This window comes from Tachyglossus aculeatus, chromosome 6 (assembly GCF_015852505.1).
Source record: "Tachyglossus aculeatus isolate mTacAcu1 chromosome 6, mTacAcu1.pri, whole genome shotgun sequence".
Lineage (NCBI taxonomy): Eukaryota > Metazoa > Chordata > Mammalia > Monotremata > Tachyglossidae > Tachyglossus > Tachyglossus aculeatus.
Window position 1 is genome coordinate 54771107 of NC_052071.1, and position 25118 is coordinate 54796224.

The following is a 25118-nucleotide window of genomic DNA, read 5'->3' on the forward strand; positions in this document are numbered from 1 at the left end:
AGAACCCCGGACCTCTGATTCCCAGGCCTGCGCTCTTTCCACCGGGCACTGCTGCCTCTAGAATTTGATGGGATTTACAAAAGGCTTTCAAGATGGGTGAATATGATCGGGAGTATTTGAAGGAGCGGGGAGGGGGGGATTTCTAGGCTGAAGGAAAGATGTGAGAAAAGAGTTGGAAGTAAAAGAATCAATAACAAAGGACTTCCAGCGTGGCTTAGTGGAAAGAGCACAGGGTTGGGAATCAGAGGACGTGGGTCCTAATCCAGCTCTGCCACTTGTCAGCTGTATGACCTTAGGCAAGTCACTTTACTTCTCTGTGCCTCAGTTCCCTCATCTGTAAAATGGGAACAAAGACTGTGAGCCCAATGTGGGGCAACCCGATGACCTTGTAACTATCCCAGTGCTTAGAACAGTGCTTGGCACATAGGAAGTGCTTAACAAATACCATAATTATTATTATTAAAGGACAGTGAGAAAGTGAGTTTGTGAAGAATTAAGAATCACGCTGGGGTACAGGGGGGATTAAGACTGTGAGTCCCACGTAGGACAACCTGATTACCTTGTATCTCCCCGAGTGCTTAGAACAGTGCTTGGCACATAGTGACAGCTTAACAAATACCATAATTATTATTATTAAAGGACAGTGAGAAAGTGAGTTTGTGAAGAATTAAGAATCACGTTGGGGTATAGGGGGGATTAAGACTGTGAGTCCCACGTAGGACAACCTGATTACCTTGAATCTCCCCGAGTGCTTAGAACAGTGCTTGGCACATAGTGACAGCTTAACAAATACCATCAGAGAAGCAATGTGACTTAGTGGAAAGAGCCTGGGCTTGGGAGTCAGAGGATGTGGGTTCTAATCCCGTGTGACCTTGGGCAAGCCACTTCACTTCTCTGTGCCTCAGTTCCCTCATCTGTAAAGTGGGGAATAAGACTGTGAGCACCACATGGGACAACCTGATTGCCTTCTATCTACTCCAGCGCTTAGAACAGTGCTTGGCACATACTAAGCACTTAACAAATACCATCATTATTATAAAGAGCTGATCAGTGAACTTGATTTTTTCCCATTCTCCAGGGGTGATCATGGGGTCATGTGGGAAAACAGTGGCAAAAAATAGAATAAAGCGATCATTAGCATATTGAACCACACCTCTGTCCCAGGAAATCTCACAGAACAAAACTACCCTTCCTAGTAAGGAAGAATCAGAGTTAGGGTGAAAGAGAAACTAATCATATCTGACATCCCCAGAATCACCTGTTTGACTAAAGTCATTATTAGAGATGCTACATATTGTACAAAGAATAATAGCTTGTTCCGAATTAACCACCGTGAGTCGTGCATTGTAAATTCTGTCCACCCTCTAGTTAATGTCCCAAAAAGCTCTCTCCTCTGAAATAAAATGAAGCACTCCTCCACAAAGCATGTGATAAGTCTAAGGAATTTATCAGCACACAAAGCTCTGAAGTTTAAAATGCCAGCAGATACAAGAAGAGTTTGGAAAGATGGATGGAAGAGGGGTACTTAATGTGGACTGAAGGGCAGTTACGAATCATCATCATCATCATCATCATCAATCGTATTTATTGAGCGCTTACTATGTGCAGAGCACTGTACTAAGCACTTGGGAATTACAAATTGGCAACATATAGAGACATTCCCTACCCAACAGTGGGCTCACAGTCTAAAAGGGGGAGACAGAGAACAAAACCAAACATACTAACAAAATAAAATAAATAGGATAGATATGTACAAGTAAAATAAATAAATAAATAAATAAATAAATAGAGTAATAAATATGTACAAACATATATACATACATACGAATGTGAAGGGGAAAGTAGAGGATGTCAAATTGTGTGCTTCTAAACTTCAAGCTTATTGACACCTGTCTACTTGTTTTGTTTTGTTGTCTGTCTCCCCCTTCTAGACTGTGAGCCCGTTGTTGAGTAGGGACTGTCTCTATATGATGTCAATCTGTACTTCCCAAGCGCTTGGTACAGTGCTCTGCACACAGTAAGCGCTCAATAAATATGACTGAATGAATGAATAAGCTCTTTGTGGGCAGGGAACACAGCTGCCAATTCTCTTTTACTATACTCTCCCAACCTGTGGCTCTGTGCCATGTCAAAACAAAAATCGTCATCCTATACCGTTCAGAATCGGAACAAAACTTCTAAAAAAAGTTTTCATCTTTGTGTTTTCATTTGGTTCTGAGACTTGTGAATGCTGGATTTCCTGAAGATGAAGATAATTGTTTGGCAGGATCAACAAAACCTAAGGTATTGTCAACACAAATGCACGGAAAACCAATCAATATATTTTTCTGGGTACTGAGATATTTCTTTCTTTGCCACTTGGTTCAATTTGACTGTATAGTAGATGGGATGATTACTGAGACTAGAATACTGAACTTGATGCATTTTCTCTAAAATTTTGAAATGAAAATATTTATGAATTTGAGAACCTACTCAAGTACAATAAATAGTCATTTTATTTCAGAGATTATGAAATATTGATGTCTTGTAAACTTAGTAAAATGAACTATCAGTATCATGCCTGTAAATCACATTTCCTTGTCTCTGTGAATGCAGAATCAGTTCAATTATGTGATATAAAAGTTGGGATTAGGAGCATATAAAATACATCCTCTTTGACTGGTGCTGAAGTTCAATTAAGAACTGCCACTGTTTCCTAAGGACAATAATCACTGTTGCATTTCTTAAGGGCTTACTATGTGCCTAGCCCTTTACGAAGCACTGAGATAAATATAAGATAATCAAGTTACACATGATCCCTGTCGCACATAGGGCTCACAGTCTAAGAAGGTGGGAGAGAAAAAATCAGAATTGGATGTCCTCCCGCCACCTAAAACTGAACATGTCCGAGACAGAGCTCCTTATCTTCCCTCCCAAACCCTATCCTTTTCCTAAGTTTTCCATCACTGTGGATGGCACAACCATCCTTCCCTTCTCAGAAGCCCGTAACCTTGGTGTCATCCTTGACTCCGCTCTCTCATTCACTCCACATATCCAACCACACATCCAATCCATCACCAAATCCTGCCAGTCTCACCTTCACAGCATTGCCAAGATCTGCCCTTTCCTCTCCATCCAAACTGCCACCACATTAGTACAGTCTCTCATCCTATCCCACCTGGATTACTGCTTTGGCCTTCTTTCTGATCTCCCAAATTCCTGCCTCTCCCCACTTCAGTCCACACTTCACTCTGCCGCCCGGATTATCTTTCTACAGAAACGTTCTGGGCATGCAACACCTGCCTCCTCAAAATTATCCAGTGGTTGCCTATCAACCTCCTTTTCAAGCAAAAACTCCTCACTATAGGCTTCAAAGCTCTCCATCACTTTGCCCTCTCTTACTTCACCTCTCTTCTCTCCTTCTACATCCCAGTCCCCATACTCCACTCCTCTGGTGCCACTAACCTTCTCACTGGGCCTCTTTCTCGCCTGTCCAACAGTTGGTCTCTGGCCTGGAATGCCCTCCCTCCTCAAATCCACCAAACAATCACATTTCCCCCCTTCAAAGTGCTACTGATAACTCACCTCCTCCAAGAAGCCTTCCCAGACTAAGCCCCCCATTTCTTCAGCTCCCCACCCCTGCCACGTCACCTCGACTCATTCCCTTTTCTCTTCCCCCCTTTCCCCACCCCACAGCACTTATGTATATATGTATATATGTATAATTCTATTTATTCATAATGATGCCTATTTACTTGTTTTGATGTGTATATATCTATAATTCTATTTATTTATATCGATGCTGGTTTACTTGTTTTGATGTCTGTCTTCCCCTTTCTAATCTGTAAGCCCAGTGTGGGGAGGGATTGTCTCTATTGCTGAATTGTACTTTCCAAGCACCTAGTACAGTGCTCTACACACAGTAAGTGCTCAATAAATACGATTGAATGAATCAATGAATCAATGGAAAACTATTTTTCGCAGAGCATAACTGAAAACTTGGCTATCACACCGAATGACCATTTAAAAAAATGATGGCAGCGTGGCTTAGTGGAAAACGTCTGGGCTTGGGAGTCAGAGGATGTGGGTTCTAATGCCGGCTCTGCCACTTGTCAGCTGTGTGACCTTGGGCAAGCCACTTAACTTCTCTGTGCCTCAGTTACCTCATCTGTAAAGTGGGGATTGAGACCATGAGCTCCACGTGGGACAACCTGATTACCTTGTAACTGCCCCAGCACTTAGAACAGTTCTTGGCATGTAGTAAGTGCTTAACAAGTACTTTAATTATTATCGTTATTATTATTATTATTATGAATAAACACTTACAATGTGCTAGGTTCTGGGGTAGATACAAGTCTATGAGAAGGAACATGGCTCCCGTTCCATAGAAGCCCTCATGATCTATCTTATCCCCATTATCAGAAAATTCAAAGAGGTTAAAGTGCCTTACCCCAGGCCACCCAAAGTGGCTTTATGGATAGAGCATGGGCCCTGAAGTCAGAAGGATCTGGGTACTAATCATGGCTTTGCCACGTGTCTTCTGTGTGACCTTGGGCTAGTCATTTCCCTTCTCTGTGCCTCAGTTACCTCATCTGTAAAATGGGGATTAAGAAAGTGAGCCCCATGTGGGACTGGGACCTGATTAACTTGGAACTACCCCAGTGCTTAGAACAGAGCTTGCGTGGCACATAGTAAGTGCTTAACAAATACCATTATTATTAATAATGATAATAATGGCATTTATTAAGCGCTTACTATGTGCAAAGCACTGTTCTAAGCGCTGGGGAGGTTACAAGGTGATCAGGTTGCCCCACGGGGGGCTCACAGTCTTAATCTCCATTTGACAGATGAGGTGACTGAGGCACCAAGAAGTTAAGTGACTTACCCAAAGTCACACAGCTGACAATTGGCGGAGCCGGGATTTGAACCCATGACCTCTGACTCCAAAGCCTGTGCTCTTTCCACTGAGCCACGCTGTTTCTCTATTAATGCTTATTATGATTATTATTATTGTTAATTGCCTATCCAGGTTTCCAGCTCTCAGCCCCATCTTCTTTCCACTAGCTTTCACTCTCAGAATGAGGGTTGTTTTTTTTTCAGGATAGCAATTTCTGCTGGCACAAGTCAATGTAAAATAAGCTGAGCTGCATGCTTGGTTTTCCTAAGTGAAATCATCAGCGTGGGTGTTGGTGCCGCGGGCATCTTGCCTACATTTAGTCATACCAAGACTACCCAGCGGGCAAAGAAGCTCTCCATCACAGGAAGAGAGAGAGAGGTTGCGATGCTTGCCTAGGAAGAAACACAAACTCCCAGGGAAGGCACTGATCGTATGTGCCAAGCACTGGCTGATAATTACTTAAGATGTCTGATGCTCCACATATCTTTCTAACCTACAGCGTCCTCTTTCCAAACGGGAGTAAGAACATTCCCTAATTTCTAATATTCTTCCTAAAAAGAACTCCTAGTGAAAACACACAAGTTCACTTCAGTCTATACTTCAGTCTATACTTCATGCTGCTGCCCAGATCATCGTTGTGCAGAAATTCTCTGGGCATGTTACTCCCCTCCTCAAAAATCTCCAGTGGCTGCCTGTCAACCTATGAATCAAGCAAAAACTCCTCACTCTCACTTCAAGGCTGTCCATCACCTCGCCCCCTCCTACCTCACCTCCCTTCTCTCCTTCTCCAGCCCAGCCCGCACCCTCCGCTCCCCTGCCGCTAACCTCCTCACCGTGCCTCGTTCTCGCCCGTCCCGCCATCGACCCCCGGCCCACGTCCTCCCCCGGGCCTGGAATGCCCTCCCTCTGCCCATCCGCCAACCTAGCTCTCTTCCTCCCTTCAAAGCCCTACTGAGAGCTCACCTCCTCCAGGAGGCCTTCCCAAACTGAGCCCCCTTTTTCCTCTCCTCCTACCCATCCCCCCGTCCAACTTCCTTCCCCTCCCCACAGCACCTGTATATATGTTTGTACAGCCTTATTACTCTATTTTACTTGTACATATTTACCATTCTATTTATTTTGTTAACGATGTGCATCTAGCTTTACTTCTATTTATTCTGATGACTTGACACCCGTCCACATGTTTTGTTTTGTTGTCTGTCTCCCCCTTCTAGACTGTGAGCCCGTTGTTGGGTAGGGACCGTGTCTATGTGTTGCTGACTTGTACTTCCCAAGCGCTTAGTATAGTGCTCTGCACACAGTAAGCGCTCAATAAATACGACTGAATGTATGAATGAATGAATGAAGTTGACTGTGCTCCTTCTTCCTTAGGGGTATTTTAGGATCTCCAATTGCCCACTGATGAGGTCCATTCAATCATTACTATTTACTGATTACCTATTATATACTGAAAACTGACTAAAGTATTTGAAGAGAGCACAATCATTTTACAAAGCATAATCCCTGCCCTCAGAGTGTTTACAGCCTAGCAGGGCAGATAGGCACAAAAAATGATAAAAACCATTAAGCAGCTTGGCTGGTCTGGAAGACCAGTGAAGGCAGAAGGACCTGGGTTCTAATCCCAGCTCTGCCACATGTCTGCTGTGTGACCTTGGGCAAGTCCGAGCCTCAGTTACCTCATCTGTAAAATGGGGATTAAGAGAGTGTGCGCCCCATGCTGGAAAGGGACTGTGTCCAACCTGCTTAACTTTATGTATCCTAAGGCTTAGAAAGGTGCTTGGCACAGCGAAAGTGTTTAACAAGTACCATAATTATTATAGAACAGTGCTTTGCACGTAGTAAGTGCTTAATAAATGTCACTATAATTATTACAATTTTATTCTTGGGCCTGTAGATCCCCCTTTGATATCCACTGCCCCAGGTCTGAAAGAACCTTAAACTGTCATCCTAGGAGTGAGTTAATAATATGGTGCATTCAAGACCACATCACCCAAAGCACAACACAGACTCATACAATCACTGTGCTTGGCTTTGCCTGGATCTGTATCCATTGGGCAACTGTTACTTACCCCACCCTCAGTCCCAAAGCACTCATATATATTGCCATAATTTATTTATTTATATCAACATCTGACCCCCCCATCTAGAATGAGGGGAGAGAACGTTTCTACCAACTCTGTTGTACTCTTCTTCCAAGGTGAACCGAGGTCCCCACCATCTCATGGTCAAACACTATCTCGTGACTGCCCAAACTAATAATAATAATAATAATAATAATAATGATAATAATAATAATACAATAATTCTTGTTAAGCACTTACTATACATCAAGCACTGTTCTAAGCGCTAGGGTAGATTCAAGCTAATCGGGTTGGACACAGTCCCTGTCCCACAGGGGGCTCACAGTCTTAATCTCCATTTTACAGATGAGGGAACTGAGGCAGACAGAAGCAAAATGACTTGCCCAAGGACACACAGCAGACAACTGTTAGAGCTGGGATTAGAACCCAGGTCCATCTAACTTCCAGGTCCGTGCTCTAATAATAATAATAATAATAATAATAATAATAACAATGATGGCATTTATTAAGTGCCTACTATTTGCAAACCACTGTTCTAAGTGCTGGGGAGATTACAGGGTGATCTCAGGGTGGTACAGGTTGTACCACGGGGGGCTCATAGTCTTAATCCGCATTTTACAGATGAGGTAACTGAGGCCCAGAGAAGTGAAGTGACTTGCCCAAAGTCACAGAGCTGACAATTGGTGGAGCCGGAATTTGAACCATGACCCCTGATTCCAAAGCCCATGCTCTTTCCACCGAGCCACGCTGCTTCTCGTATCCACTTAAGTCATGCCGCTTTGCTGTAAAGTAGCAAAACAGAACTCAGAAGCAAGGGCAGGATATGGTTCCTGCAACCAAAACCGCTGGATAGACATTCCAGATTGGGAATACAGAAGGTGTCCCTCGCCCCCGGGCCTACCAAATAAGATATGGAGGAGGAGGGCGGGGGAAAAGAGATGGGACAAACACAAACCAGAAGCCCAAACGGCCCAGGACAGGAAACAAATCCCTGTGGCCTCTGACGTTCTGGCAGCAGACTGAGACTCTCAGTGGCTGGCTGTGTGTCACCTCTGCCCAGGGCATGGTGTGGGATGCCCGCTCTGCCCGCACCAAGCCCGCACCTCGTAAGCACTTAATTGATGCCATCATAAAAAAAAAAGTGAGGAGCCGTGGGATGGGGGAGTGTCTCCACTGAACGCTCATGGGGCTGGAGGCTAGGCCGCTTTGCCATGTGCACATAATGCATAAATAACAATAATGATGATGGCATTTATTAAGAGCTTACTATGTCCAGAGCACTGTTCTAAGCGCTGGGGAGATTACAAGCTGATCAGGTTGTCCCACCGGGGGCTCACAGTCTTCATCCCCATTTTACAGATGAGGGAACTGAGGCCTAGAGAAGTGAAGTGACTTGCCCCAAGTCACACAGCTGGCAATTGGCGGAGCCGGGATTTGAACCCATGACCTCTGCCTCCAAAGCCCGTGCTTTTTCCACTGAGCCACGCTGCTTCTCAATCTTCTGGTGTGGGAAGCATTTGTGGGTGGGAGCTGGATGCTAGGTGCTTCACCACGTACAAGTCTTCTGACTCTAGGACACTCACACAAGTGCTTAGGATGGAGTGTTGCACTCCACTCTCAGCCCCACAGCACTTAGCTACATATTCATTAATAATAATAATAATGGCATTTATAAAGCGCTTACTATGTGCAGAACACTGTTCTAAGCGCTGGGGAATTTACAAGGTGATCAGGTTGTCCCACGTGGGGCTCACAGTCTTCATCCCCATTTTACAGATGAGGGAACTGAGGCCCAGAGAAGTTAAGTGACTTGCCCAAAGTCACACAGTTGACAAGTGGTGGAGCCGGGATTTGAACCCGTGACCTCTAACTCCAAAGCCTGTGCTTTTTCCACTGAGCCACGCTGCTTCTCTGTCATTAGTCATTAGACTGTGAGCCCACTGTTGGGTAGGGACTGTCTCTATATGTTGCCAACTTGTACTTCCCAAGCGCTCAGTACAGTGCTCTGCACACAGTAAGCGCTCAATAAATACGATTGATGATGATATCCATAATTTATTCATTTACATGAATGTCTGTCTCACCCTTAGACTGAAGCTCCTTGTGGACAGGGAATGTATCTATCAAGCACTTACTACAGTGCTCTGCACACAGTAAGCGCTCAATAAATACGATTGAATCTACCAACTCTACTGGTAGTGTACTGAGCCAAGTACTTGCACAGTACTTTGAACCCTGTAAGAACTCAATAAATACCACTGATCGTTTGATTCACTGCTGCACACAGTAGGGTCTCAAAAACTATGATTAGTTGAAACTCTGATTTGGGTGCATCTATCTCCTTTCACTTAGACCTGTCCATGAGATGAATTCACGCTTTGTCAAGAGGCTCTAAACAAGATACCCAGTTGTTAGAAATTCAAATCTGTGCAGGTTGCTTCAGCTGAGAGTTCCAGACAACGAGCACCTTATTCATTTTTACCGCAATTAATTCTGATTTATATCTCGGAGGTTATAAATTTTTTTAAAAAAATCCTGTTTACTCTGATTTCTTAGAAACAGCAGAAACATTTGAAAATTAATTACTTGCTTCTGTAAATAGAATGGAAATCTGAGCCATAACCAAATGTATGTTTGGATTTACATTTTGTCACACAGTCACTTTTCTTAGTACAGCTCTCTTGTATCGAATCCAAAACAAATAAAAAAATAAAGCAAAGTAGAAATTGAAGAGTCCAGGCACATACTGTTGCTTATGAACATACGAATACGAGCAACAATCCAGAAACTGCATATGTTGTCAGTCAATCATATTTATTGAGTGCTTAACTGTGTTACCGAGCACTATGCTAAGCTCTTGAGACAGTACAATATAACTGAGTTGGTAGATATGTTCTCTGCCCACAGTGAGCTTACAGTCTAGAAGGGGAGACAGACGTTAATATAAATATAAAATAAATGTTGTTGGGCACAATTGGTTCTCAGCCCAATAAACTACACTGTCTAGGACTGTAGTTTGTTTGGGAAAGAGGTCCAAGGTCCGCCAGTAGAATAGGTTCCCAAATATGGCAGTTCCCACTTCAATTAAAATTTAAGAAAGTTTCAGAAAAGGAAGTCTTGGGGGAGTTAGAAAGGATGATAAAGATTATCCAAAGAAGCAAATGGCATTATTTTCTTATTTGTTATTTTCCTCCTAAGCACACAAAGCATCATGGAAGACTGTAGGGTGTGAAGTGAGTGGGGAGGAGAGGAGGAGAGGTGGTTTATTTAGGGTGGTACACACACACACACACACACACACAAACATAAACACACACTACACACATACTGCTTCCTCAAGATTTTCAGCCATAGACCCCTGTTCTCTTATTTTTGCATTATTTGTGACTAACTTCTAGACTGTCACTCATCCTTTCCTATTTGCATAAATCCGATTTCAGTTCTCTGCATAGTAGCTGTTGTCTATGTTACTGTCATCCATTCTACCCCCATATCCCACCCAACATGAGAAACCTCAAGGACTGATTGTATTCCAAGATCTCAATGATGGTAAAGCTGCCTTGGCACGTGATGCTAAAAAGCGCGGCTCAGTGGAAAGAGCCCGGGCTTTGGAGTCAGAGGTCATGGGTTCAAATCTCGGCTTCGCCAACTGTCAGCTGTGTGATTTGGGCAAGTCACTTAACTTTTTTGTGCCTCAGTTACCTCAGCTGTAAAATGGGGATTAAGACTGTGATCCCCTCATGGGGTAACCTGATCACCTTGTACCCTCCCCAGTGCTTAGAACAGTGCTTTGCACTTAGTAACTGATTAATATATGCCATTATTATTATTATAAGTCACTTTGGAGTCAGAGGTCATGGGTTCAAAGCCCGGCTCCGCTAATTGTCAGCTGTGTGACTTTGGGCATGTCACTTAACTTCTCTGGGCCTCAGTTACCTCATCTGTAAAATGAGGATGAAGACTGTGATCCCTCTGTGGGACCACCTGATCACTTTGTAACCTCCCCAGCGCTTAGAACAGTGCTTTGCACATAGTAAGCGCTTAATAAATGCCATCATTATTATTATTATCATTACATTTGATTGACTAACTGACTGATAGGAAAATGAGAGAAGAGAGTGTCCACGACAAGATTTAGAGAGACTAAGTTCATTAAGGTGATAAACTCAGTGGAAAAACAGTGGAGACGGAAGGTGATGGGCCACTTTGGAAGAAATGCATTGACTAGAGGGGGTGAAAGAGGGCATAAAGGCTTTTAATAGCAAAACAATAATATATTTAATAAAAATAATTGTATTTGTTAAATGCTTACTATGTGCCAAGCACCATACTAAGCACTGGCGTAGAAACAAGCAAATTAGGTTGGACACAGTCTCTGTCCCACATGGGGCATTAATCCCTATTTTACAGAGGAGGTAACGGAAGCACGGAGAAGTTAAGTGACTTGCCCAAGGTCACAGAACAGACAGACAAGTAGCAGAGCCAGGTTTAGAACCCAGGCCCTGTGGCTCTCAGGCCCGTTTTTCTTTCCGCTAGGCTATGCTGCTTCCAATTGTATCTAATCTCTTTAGGCAAAGATGCCAGTATTTAGACAAGTTGGTTTCCAAGTATATTTGCATTTCCTTTGTGTACAATAGACATTTGAGTGCCTTAGAAAGAAGCATTATTTCTCCTCCTGCTTCACACCCCTGCAGGGCTCATCCAGGCTCAGATCGACTTCATGGGTGGTAGAGAGTGAAAAAATCATTCGCTATTTACATTAATAAGACTTCCTCTAAGGAGTTGATGCTGCTTTCTGAAGTTAAAATGTTCCAAAGCGTGTAATTTCTCAGTGGGCAAAAATTCCGCCTCCTTAACTGCTGGTGCTTTGGAAATGACTGATCATAGTTACCAAGTCTAGGAGTAACACATTTATTCATGTATACCCTCCCTCTGCATTAATTAATTAATTAATTCATTCATTCAATCGTATTTATTGAGCGCTTACTGCGTGCAGAGCACTGTACTAAGCGCTTGGGAAGTACAAGTTGGCAACATATAATATATACACACTCACACACACACACACACACACACACACACACAAACACATATTATACACCCGTTGTTGGGGAGGGACCGTCTCTATATGTTGCCAACTTGTACTTCCCAAGCGCTTAGTACAGTGCTTTGCACAAAGTAAGTGCTCAATAAATACAATTGAATGAATGAATGAATACACACAAGCACACACACACAGAGTTTCTATTTTTATGGTATTTGTTAAGAACCTATTATGTATCAAACACTGTCTCAAGCACTGAGGTAGGTATAAGTTAATTAAGTCAGACACAGCCCCTGTCTGGCATAGGTCTTACAGTCTAAGTAACAGGGAGAACAGGTATTTAATCCCCATTTAATAGCTGAGGAAATTGAGGCACGAAGAAGTTCAGCGGTCACTTAACATATCTATTCTGATTACCCCATTTGTAAAGATGTTTAATTCTATCTCCATTAAAATAAAAATTCCTTATTGGTAGGATATGTGTCTCTTGTTTGCTTTTTTACCTTCCCAAGTGTTTACACAATACATTGTATTCATAGGGCGATCAATAAATACCTCTACTATTACTACTACTATTTTGGTTACTAATACTACTATTGCTGTTACTACTACTACTATTACCACTCGGTCTTCACTACTTTTGTGAGGTGAGGACACATGCTTTGGGAACTTGAAGAGGTTGCATGAAGTTTTTACGGCTTCAGTTGCACTAAGAGATTCTAGGGACCTGAAAGAGACAGACCTTCAGGAATCCATTTCTGAAGGCCAGATTAAAGCTCTGGAATCCCAAGAGAAAAGAAAAGAAGCAGGGCCCGGGGTTGGGAGATGCCCCAGGCCGATGATTCCCTTTGGCCTGAAAGGAATGGGTCAGCACGGCGGCTGTTCTTTCTGCTCAAGGGTTAACATGCTTTTGTTACCTCCATTCCATCCATAATCCCATCTCCATTGACGTCATATGGAATAACAACCTGGATATCCTAACTTCAAGTCCAGTGTTCTCTCCACTGGGCCATTCTCAAAGTTGTTTCTTTTTGTCCATTTTGATTCTGACGATTTTGACACCTGTCTCCATGTTTTGTTTTGTTGTCTGTCTCCCCCTTCTAGACTGTGAGCCCGCTGTTGGGTAGGGACCGTCTCTATATGTTGCCGATTTGTACTTCCCAAGTGCTTAGTACAGTGCTGTGCACACAGTAAGTGCTCAATAAATAAGATTGAATGAATGAATGAATCCCACCGGCATCACCCTTCACTGGCTGTTCCCTTGTCCTATTGTTTGGGAATTTGGTCCACAAACACAACACCGTCATGTTCCCCCATCCATACCCTGCACGACTTTTGAGACTCAAATCCTTAGTGTTTTCCATTTAATCTCTATGGGAATCTGACCTATCAACCTAATAATCATGATTGCTCTTCTCTGTACCTTCTTCCCCCTTCTAGACTGTGAACCCATTGTTGGGTAGGGACCGTCTCTATATGTTGCCGACTTGTACTTCCCAATAATAATAATAATAATGGCATTTAAGTGCTTACTATGTGCAAAGCATTGTTCTAAGCGCTGGGGAGGTTACAGGGTGATGAGATTGTCTCACGGGGGGCTCACAGTCTTAATCCCCATTTTACAGATGGGGTAACTGAGGCACAGAGAAGTTAAGTGACTTGCCCGAAGTCACACAGCTGACAATTGGCGGAGCTGGGGTTTGAACCCATGACCTCTGACTCCAAAGCCCGGGCTCTTTCCATTGAGCCATGCTGCTTCTAGCACTTAGTACAGTGCACTGCACATAGTAAGTGCTCAATAAATATGATTGGATGAATGAATGAATAAATGAATGAATATACCATGTCCTTCCTCAAAAAAGGCATCTTCAGAATGACTCCCCTGTCAGCAAGTCATCATCCTGTTTGAAATTTGTCTGAAAAGACCATATGAAATCAACAAATCTCTTCCAAATCTGTATGGACTGCAAGATTTTCTGTGTATTTAACTTTGTCTCCATGAATCCCCATCTGTCAGAAGTCACTGTTCAAAAAGGCCCACCCCAATCCTGAAGCCTGCTAGTTTGCACTGCCTAATTTTTAGTTTCTTATTTTTAAATTAAAAATAGAAACCTAAAGGACGGACGAAAGGGAATATTCTCTCACATCTCAGAATCCATGAATTCCTCTTGGAGAGAACTAGAGAGTGGTTTCAATATTTTCACACATCTACTTATATATTATCAATTATGTGTTCATTTGTATTAATCTTTGTCTACCCCTCTAGATTGTAAACTCATTATGGTTAATTTTGTTGTACTGTACTCACCCAAGTGGTAAGTGCAGTGCTCTGAACATAGTTAGTGCTCAATAAATACTATTGATTGATTGCTTGACCCATTTCAAAACCTAGAAACATATGTAGTAACAAAACTGTATTGTGAACAATTCACTGATTCGTCATTTTGCATTGACCAAGATCAAGTAACTGGGAAAGCTGTATCATTAAACAATTAATCAATCAGCCATATTTCTTGAACATTAACAGTGCAGAGCACTGTACTAAGCTCTTAGGAAAATACAATAGAGTTGGTACAAACTATCCCTGCCCACACTTTCCACTGTTATGAAGTATAAGGATGAAAATGTGATGCCAAAGGTAAACTCGCATTTTGTCTTTGTTTACTAACTGTGATGCAGCTCTATTTAAATTATCTAAACCGATGTGAGATTGCTTCAAAATTTAAAAGGTCACTAGATCATTTTTTCCTTATATCACAGGAATGACTGTCTATTGGGTGAACAGGAAATGCTAGTCCCAGCTGGACAGGGACTGTGTCTGATTTAATTACCCTATATCTATTCCAATGCTCAGCACAGTGCTTGGCCCAGATGAAGAGCTTAATAAATAACACTATCATTATAATTGCTATTGTTGTTATCAATTTTATTAAGACCTCTCCTTGTTAAAACGTCAGGCACCTTGTAACCTCAATAATACATAAATATATAACATGTAAGCGGATGCACACACATTTATATTGTTATTTCTGCATAAATGTATTTACTCTAAAAACAAAGTGCCCACAACACAAACTATTTCAAACGCAACTCCTTTGCAGGTGGGGAGGGGTGATTTTGTGGGGGAAAACAAAAGAAATATATTCATCTCCATTCTGCTCACAGATACTGTCAGTGAAAATTCTAATAGACAACATAGTCATAGGAATTATTTTGTCACAATTCCACTGAGGTCTAGCTAATTCTTTTCAAGTCCATTTCATTAGCCTGAAAAAAAATAAATATTTAAAAAAGTCAAATACTGATTTAATAAGTGGTGGATTTGAATAAATTACTCCCTCCCTATGTTCACTGAACTTTAAATGAATTTTTTCACAATCTATTGCCAGGCAACTAGAATATATCCTGAGGAACTTCAACAGCATACTCCTATTAAATTGCCAGGTTGAGCAAACAACTTACTGACTATTTCATCCTTACAAGATTATAAATAATCAGGACTTTTCTCATTAATTCCATCAATCATCTATAAATACAAGCTTATGGTTAACAGATTGATGCTGCCACTTGAAACCTCAAGAAGGTTATATCTAAGACAGTGTATTTGCAATGAAGCTCAAAACATTTGAAGATTTATTAGGGTCTTATAACACCTTATTTATGGTTGGGCAACTGTGGTGATTACAAGCCACTTGGCTTAATAAATTGATCCTGTCCCAACTCTGTGAAATTTCTTTCATGCCATAAAGATTTGTGCCTAAATCACGGCAGCTGCGGGAATATTTTTACCACTCCTAATCATTTTCCAAATGTTTTGCCAGGTGTTGGATCTAGCACTGTGGATCAATCGCCCAAGGAAGTCTTAAAGTAAGAGGTCAGTCATTCAGTGCACCTGGTGAAGGGCAGAGTAAGTTTACTATTAAAAAAAAAAAGTGAGTCCAGCAATGCGACTGTAGAGAGACTTTAGAAAACTTGAACAACACTATCGACCAACAATTAGTGATCTAAGAGAGAAGCAGAGACAAAGACAGGTTGAAAAAACATAGAGAAAAACATGAGGGAAAGAGCCATCCACCTATTCGGATGATTTACAGTCTATTACATTTACTCAATTTTGCCCAACCATTACTTGAGCATACAGTAAAAAAAAATAGAGTGATAAAATTCATTACAAACTCTGCAATGAGCTTTCGTCTAAAACAAAGACAACTGTAGCTTAATATGATGAAGAGAGCGTAGGTTCTTAGGAGCTAATATATCAAAGAAAGCAATAGATAATTTCTGAACAATTGCATCCTCTCTCACCTTTCTTTTCTTCCTTGTCTCCACCATATGCAAAGATTCACCCACACAGACACACACACACCTTCCTGTTCCTAAAGGCAGATTCTTTTATCCATAATCTCATAAAATGAGATATAGAATTATGAGAAGCACTGGCTGAAATGTTTCCTCAATAAATCATGAATGCATAGTAATCATCTAAAACAAGTGAATCCAACAGCAATATTTTTATAAGTATTAAACATACACACAATAATATTAATATTTATGGTATTTGTTAAGCACTTACTATGTGCCAAACACTGTTCTAAGTGCTGGGGTAGATACAAGGTATTCAGGTTGTCCCATGTGGGGCTCAAAGTCTTAATCTCCATTTTACAGATCAGGTAATTGAGGCACAGAGATGTTAAGTGGCTAGCTCAAGGTCACACAGCAGACAAGTGGAGGAGTCCGGATTAGAACCCACATCCTCTGAATCCCAAGCTTGTGCTCTTTCCACTAAGCCAAGTTGCTTCTCTATTTGCCCCCCCCCCCCCTCCAAATGGTGGATTTTACATATTATGTACATTAACTTGTCCAGTGGCAGCTGAAAGGAATAGTTAACTTCAATTTTGAAATTATAAAATTTAACTTTGCACGTTTATTATGAAAACCAAGAAAATCATGTCATTTGACGACAAATTTAGTATCAGTAGATTGTCCCTCTCCCTTTGGCTCATAAGGAATCAGGTATACAGAATCCTCACCAAGATTTTCTATGTGTCTGGTAGGTTTTCATAATGGTAACGCAATAGAGAAGCAGTGTGGCTCAGTGGAAAGAGCCCGGGCTTTGGAGTCAGAGGTCATGGGTTCAAATCCCAGCTCTGCCAATTGTCAGCTGTGTGACTTTGGGCAAGTCACTTCACTTCTCTGGGCCTCAGTTCCCTCATCTGTAAAATGAGGATTACGACTGTGAGCCCCCTGTGGGACAACCTGATCACCTTGTAACCTCCCCATGTGCTTTGCACATAGTAAGCGCTTAATAAATGCCATCATCATCATCATCATCATCATACTTCAGTAGGTACCACACAAGCATTATTATCCTGAACAGTGGCATTTACTGAGAGTTTACTTTGCGCAGACTATTGACTAGTCACTTGAGGACATTTTGGGACAAAAAATAGAATCAATCAATCATATTTATTGAGCGCTTACTGTGTGCAGAGCACTGTACTAAGCATTTGGGAAGTACAAGTTGGCAACATATAGAGACGGTCCCTACCCAACAGTGGGCTCACAACCTAGAAGGGGGAGACAGAGAACAAAACAAAACATATTAACAAAATAAAATAGAATAGATATGTACAAATAAAACAAATAAATAAATAGAGTAATAAATACGTCCAAACATATATACATATATACAGGTGCTGTGGGGAAGGGGAAAGACATTGCCTAGACCCTTAAGCTTCTGAATCCTATTAGCCTAAAATTGCCCCTTCTCCTCCTGCCCCTTCTTCAACTCTCTTCTCTCACCAGTGCCTCAAGAGATCCCTACATCCTCTCAAAATTCATCCCCTCCACCTGCACCCCTGACTCCACCCCTTTGCATCTTATCAAAACACTCACCTGCTTCCTTCTTCTCCCCATGGCCTCCATCTTCAACCATTTACTCTCCAATGGCTTCATCCCCACTGCTTTCAAACATATTTATGTATCCCCTATCCTTAAAAACCCTCTCTCTACCCCATGGGTCCTTCCAGTTATTGCTCCATTTCTCTTCTGCCGTTCCTCTCCAAATCCCTTGGGCAAGTTGTCTATGTCCACTGTCTCCACTTTCTCTCCTTCACTTCTCTCCTTGACCCCCTACAAATGGCTTCCATGGAGTGACCCCCCTTCACTCCATGGAAGATATCCTCGATAAAGTCACCAACGATGTTCTTGCTAAACCCAATGGCCTCTAATGTATCCTAAACCCCCTCAACCTCTTAACTGCCTTTGAAATTGTGAACCATCCCCTTCCCCTATAAACACTCTAATCTTTGCTTCACTGACGCTGTCCTCTCCTTGCTCTCCTTGGCAGCTCCTTCTCAGCCCCTTTCACAGGCCCCTCCTCTGCCTCCCACCCACTGACCATGGGAGGCTCTCAAAGCTCAAATCTGGGTCCCCTTCTAGGCTCCATCTACACCCATACAGTCCCGCAGCTTCAACTATCATCTCTATGGTGATTCCTAAATCTACTTCTCTAGCCCTGGCCTCTCTCCTTCGCTATCTCACATTTCTTCCTGCCTTCAGGACATATCCATTTGGATGTCCATCCAATGCCTCAAACTTAACATGACCTAAACAGAATTTCTTATCTTCGCACCCAAACCCTGTCCTCCTCCATCTTTCCCATCATGTAGACAATACCACCATCTTCCCTTTCTCACAAACCTGTAACCTTGACTCATCTTTCTCATTCAACCTACATATTCAATCTGTCACCAAATCCTCTAGGTTCTATCTTCACATCATTAAAACCCATCCTATCTTTTCCATTTTAAATGAAATGGAATGTTGTTCCTGTTCACTTTGCTGATCAAGCACTTACCCTATCCCACTTTAACTACTGCATCAGCCTCTTGCTGACCTCTCTGACTTCTACCTCTTCCCAATCCAGTCCACACTTTGCTCTGCTGCCCAAATCATTTTTCTAAAAAAAAAATTCAGCCCACGTCTCCCGAATCCTCAATAATCTCCAGCAATTGCCCATCATGCTGCCCATACTTGAGAAGCAGTGTGGCTCAGTGAAAAGAGCATGGGCTTTGGAGTCAGAGGTCATGTGTTTAAATCCTGACTCCACAAACTGTCAGCTGTGTGACTTTGGGCAAGTCACTTAACTTCTCTGTGCCTCAGTTACCTCATCTGTAAAATGAAGATTAAGACTGTGAGCCCCTGTGGGACAACCTGATCACCCTGTAACCTCCCCAGCGATTAGAACAGTGCTTTGCGCATAGTAAGCGCTTAATAAATGCATTATATCCACCTCCGCATCAAACAGAAACACCTTACGATTATCTTAAAATGCTCAATCACCTCGTCCCTCCTATCTTACCTTGTTGATTTCCTACTTCAACCCATCCCACAAACTTTGTTCAACTAATATCAACACACTGGCCAAGCCTCAGTCATGTCTGTCTTGCCAACAACACTTTGCCCACATCATCCCTCTGATCTGGGAAAGACCACCATCAGGGAAGATGGGATGACTGTTGACTGGGACTGGGAATTAAGATGAGAAGAAGCCTTCAGAGGGAAGATGAAAAGAGAACCAGTGTCAGGTGAAACCTGGATTAAACATCGAATGTGTCATCACAAACAATATCAATCCATGAGGCACACATCCCAAATATGAAATTACCCTATCTTTCACTCATGAATACCTTGTCTTGTTTTATGCCGTCGAGTCGTTTCCAAACCTAGAGAAGCCGTGGACACATCTCTCCCAGAATGCCCTGTTTTCCTTCTGTAATCATTCTGGTAGTGTATCCAGAGTTTTCTTGGTAAAAATACGGAAATGGTTTATCATTACCACCTTCCGCACAGTAAGCTTGGGTCTCCTCCCGTGAACTCCTTATCTTTACTCCCAAACCCTGCCCTCTCTCTGACTTTCCCATCACTGTTGATGGCACTATCATCCTTCCCGCCTCACAAGCCCGCAAACTTGGTGTCATCCCCGACTCCACTCTCTTGTTCACCCCTCACATCCAATCTGTCTCCAAAACCTGCCGGTCTCACCTCCGCAACATCGCCAAGATCCTCCCTTTCCTCTCCATCCAAACCGCTACCCTGCTGGTTCAATCTCTCATCCTATCCTGACTGGATTATTGTATCAGCCTCCTCTCTGATCTCCGATCCTCCTGTCTCTCCCCACTTCAATCAATACTTCACGCTGCTGCCCAGATCATCTTTGTGCAGAAATGCTCTGGGCTTGTTACTCCCCTCCTCAAAAATCTCCAGTGGCTACCAATCAACCTACTCAACAGGCAAAAACTTCTCACTCTCGGCTTCAAGGCTGTCCCTCACCTCACCCCCTCCTACCTCACCTCCCTTCTTTCCTTCTCCAGCCCAGCCCGCACCCTCCACTCCTCTGCCGCTAACATCCTCACCATACCTCGTTCTCACCTGTCCCGCCATCGACCCCCGGCCCACATCATCCCCCTGGCCTGGAATGCCCTCCCTCTGTACATCCACCAAGCTAGCTCTCTTCCTCCCTTCAAAGTCCTACTGAGCTCACCTCCTCCAGGAGGCCTTCCAACACTGAGCCCCCTCCTTCCTCTCCCCCCTCCCCCTCCCCATCCTCCCGTCCTACCTCCTTCCCCTCCCCACAGCACCTGTATATATGTTTGTATGTATTTATTATTCTATTTATTTTACTTGTACATATTTACTATTCTATTTATTTTATTTTGTTAATATGTTTTGTTTTGTTCTCTGTCTCCCCCTTCTAGACTGTGAGCCCACTGTTGGGTAGGGACCATCTCTATATGTTGCCAACTTGTACTTCCCAAGTGCTTAGTATAGTGCTCTGCACACAGTAAGTACTCAATAAATATGATTGAATGAATGACTCTCTCCTATGCTGCTGCTGCCCACCATGGGTGAGTTTTGACTTGTAGCAGATTGCTTTCCAGTCGCTAGCCACTGCCCAAGCTAGGAATGGAATGGGTAGGCCTCTGCTTGACTCTCCCTCCCATAGCCGAGACTGGTAGAGTACTGGAAACTCTCCAGGTATGACCCTGAGAGGGCCCATGAATACCTAGAGTAATAGTTCATTCATTCATTCAATCAATCGTACTTATTGAGTGCTTACTGTGTGCAGAGCACTGTACTAAGCACTTGGGAAGTACAAGTTGGCAACATATAGTAGACGGTCCCTACCCAACAACGGGCTCACAGTCTAGAAGGGGGAAACAGACAACAAAACATGTGGACAGGTGTCAAATCATCAGAATAAAGTTATAATAATAGCACTTATTAACCACTTACTCTGTGCAGAGCACTATACTAAGCACTGGGAAAGAATATACAGGTGGGAGTTAGAAATGTACACTGACCCCAGAGGGGCTCACAATCCTTGAATACAAAAATTCATATACAAATAATATAGACGTTTATACATTGATCCCTCAAACATTCTATTATATTTATACTGAAAGGATGTAACATTAATGTCTACATTATTTGTATTGTATTAACATATCATATTCTATTATCATAAGAAATGCTTAAGCAAGCATCAGGAGCTTTCGGGCAGTTGATATAGAAAACAAGAAGGCTTTGGGAGGGAATTTCCTGAAAATACTCTGGAATGGAATGGCGAGGTGGCATCAGGTAGAGACTCAGGGGTGGGAAACTTGTAGAATTGCAGCTCAGATCTGGAGCGCTCTCTAACCCTCCTGCCTCTCCTCCCCACGGCACCCCTCTGCTTCCTCTGTGTAGCTGCCTCTCCTGCTGGCCCAGATCTATCAAAATGAGGGAATAGATTAATTTTTAAATCGCAGTACCACTTGGCAGTAATCCATAGAGGATACAGGAACAAAAATCTGGAAATTCCAACTCCCACACCGCTGATCTAAACCCTTGGCAATTTTGGCTCCCTTCACTTCCTAGCATGGAAATTTAAGTAGTAGTATCAGTAATGTTTTGCTTCAAACTTTTATGGCATACCAAGAGCTGTTTTGAGCACCGGGGAGAGATATAAGGGCACTCATTCAGGCATGGTCACTGGCCCACAAAGGCCTCACAATCTGTAGAATGTCGGGGAGGACAGATGAGCCCGTTGGGAAGTACACAACGTGTACTTCCCAAGCGCTTGGTACAGTGCTCTGCACACAGTATTCATTCATTCATTCATTCAATCATATTTATTAAGTGCTTACTGTGTGCAGAGCACTGTACTAAGCGCTTGGGAAGTACAAGTTGGCAACATATAGAGATGGTCCCTACCCAACAGCGGGTAAGCACTCAATAAATATGATTGAATGAATGAATGAATGTACAGGGAAGGAAGAGACCCAGCTTGGCAACTGACCTGCCTGTGTGACCATGGGCAAGTCACTTAACCACTCTGCGCCTCGGTTTCCTCATCTGTTAAATAGGGATCGGATACCTGCTCTCCCAGCCTCTTTGTCTGTTAGACACTCTTTTAGACTGTGAGCCCACTGTTGGGTAGGGACTGTCTCTATGTGATGCCAATTTGTACTTCCCAAGCGCTTAGTACAGTGCTCTGCACATAGTAAGCGCTCAATAAATACGATTGATTGATTTGTCTGGGAGCCTCCTATGGGATAAGGAATGTGTCTACACTAATGATCTTGAATCTACCCCTACTTTTATCACAGTGTTTGGAACATAGTAAGCATTTAATAAATGCTATTATCATTCATTCAATCGTGTTTATTGAGCGCTTACTGTGTGCAGAACACTGTACTAAATGCTTGGAAAGTACAAATCGGCAACATGTAGAGAAAGTCCCTGCCCAACAATGGGCTCGCAGTCCAGAAGGGGCTTACAGTCTAATTACAACTGCAACTAGCAGCATGGCTCAGTGGAAAGAGCCCGGGCTTTGGAGTCAGAGGTCAGGGGTTCAAATCCCGGCTCCACCAATTGTCAGCTGTGTGACTTTGGGGAAGTCACTTCACTTCTCTGGGCCTCAGTTACCTCATCTGTAAAATGGGGATTAAGGCTGTGAGCCCCACATGGGACAACCTGATCATCTTGTAACCTTTCCCAGCACTTCGAACAGTGCTTTGCACACAGTAAGTGCTTAATAAATGCCATTATTATTATTATTATTACTACTGCTAATGGGAATATTCACCAAACGACAGCATATGATTATTATTGCATCACTACCGAGAGGGAATAGTCCTCAAAAACCTCCCTGTTGGTCCTTGGTCCAGGTTCCCAATACTTCTTCAATATTCTAAATTGTATACAATCCCTACCGACCACCTCCCGCTCCTCCTGGCCCTGCGAATCTTCCTAACCTTGGCTTTTCAAAAGCAGCCCATCTTTGAAAGGGCTTTGATTTCCCTGGTCAGGACCGGATTCCAACTGACAAAAGATCAAGCCCCATCCACGGGCCACTCCGGTCTGAGAAGAGGAACCAATTTGGAGCTATTATGAGAAAATAACTTTCGTTTAGCTTTCATCATTTGCAGCCCGCTTCATGCCCATCTCTGCTTTTCAAAATGTCAACATCCAAAAGTAACATCATTCTTTAGTACATCAAAGGAAAAAAAAATGGCTGAAATGGAAGGTAAGCTGCGTCCCTCCTGCTTCTAGGCACTTTCAAACAAGGCTAAGCAGATGAACCAAACAATCCCATGCGACAGTCATCCTGGGGTCTCCCAGAACCTCCAAAATAATGTTTGGAGGAGTCCAGGGGTCTGGACAGGAAAACCCAATGAAATGTGGCGGTTTGGAATGTCTCCGCTCTTCCAAGGTGTAGTGAGTCGGTTGTAAAATCTCAGTTCTACTAGAAAACGAATAGAAAATAAGAAACTAGCTGTCTTCCTCCCTTCAAAGCCCTACTGAGAGCTCACCTCCTCCAAGAGGCCTTCCCAGACTGAGCCCCCTTTTTCCTCTCCTCCCCCCATCCCCCCCACCCTACCTCCTTCCCCTCCCCACAGCACTTGTATATATATTTGTACAGATTCATTACTCTATTTTACTTGTATATATTTACTATTCTATTTAATAAATAGTAAAATTTAGTCTCTCCCTTCTAGAATGTGAGCCCGTGTTGGGTAGGGACCGTCTCTATATGTTGCCAACTTGTAGTTCTCAAGCACTTAGTATAGTGCTCTGCACACAGTAAGCACTCAATAAATACGATTTAATAAATGAATGAATGAATTTTGCTAATGATGTGCATATAGCTTTAATTCTATTTGTTCTGATGACTTTGACACCTGTCTCCATCTTTTGTTTTGTTCTCTGTCTCCCCTTTCTAGACTGTGAGCCCGTTTTGGGGTAGGGACCGTCTTTATATGTTGTCAACATGTACTTTCCAAGCACTTAGTACAGTGCTCTGCACACAGTAAGCTCTCAATTAAATTGAATGAATGAATGAATGAGTACCTTCAAACGGGTCCCATTTACTATTTTAAAACTACGGATGCATCAAAAAAAGACCAAATCTATTTTGTTTTCCATAGTATTTCAAAACCTACACTGCTCTGCATACAGTAAGCGCTCAATAAATACGATTGAATGAATGAATGAATGAATGAACCATTATTTGGAGACACCAGAGATGCTCCACCATTGTGTCAGTGACTGAAAGTGTCGAAACATAAAGAGGCCTTTTCATAACAGAGATATTCTGCAGGACTTTAAACCATTACAAATGAACTGCAGTTCATTGATTCATTCATTCATTCAATCGTATTTATTGAGCGCTTACTGTGTGCAGAGCACTGTACTAGGCACTTGGGAAGTCCAAGTCGGCAACATATAGAGACGGTCCCTACCCAACAACGGGCTCACAGTCTAGAGGGGGGAGACAGACAACTAAACAAAACATGTGGACAGGTGCGGTTCTATGCGCATGCTACACACATACATACACACTCATGTACATACATGTTTAGGCCCATTGCACACCCCCTTTCCCCTTCCTGGAACTCCATCCTTCCTTAAAGCCTCCAAACCACATTCCCTCCTGCAACCAAAAGCCACTTCCTCCAGGATGCTTTCTCTGACTGATTTCCACCTCCCTGATGAGATTATCCTTTGACACTTACGCGTGTGTTGGTTTATTCTACTTTTTAACACATCTTATTCATCTTTTGAATTTAGT

At 42.7% G+C, this 25118-nt stretch overlaps 1 protein-coding gene and 1 non-coding gene across 3 annotated transcripts in view; both read right to left on the minus strand.

The window, feature by feature from the left end:
• The window catches only part of PCDH11X (protocadherin 11 X-linked), a 1230124-nt gene that overhangs the window by 818672 nt on the left and 386334 nt on the right, over positions 1 to 25118 (minus strand). The gene's annotated exons all lie outside the window — the stretch shown is intronic.
• On the minus strand, positions 20921 to 21058 carry LOC119930329. Its single transcript, XR_005451807.1, has one exon. It is a non-coding gene; the product is annotated as a small nucleolar RNA SNORA7 (small nucleolar RNA).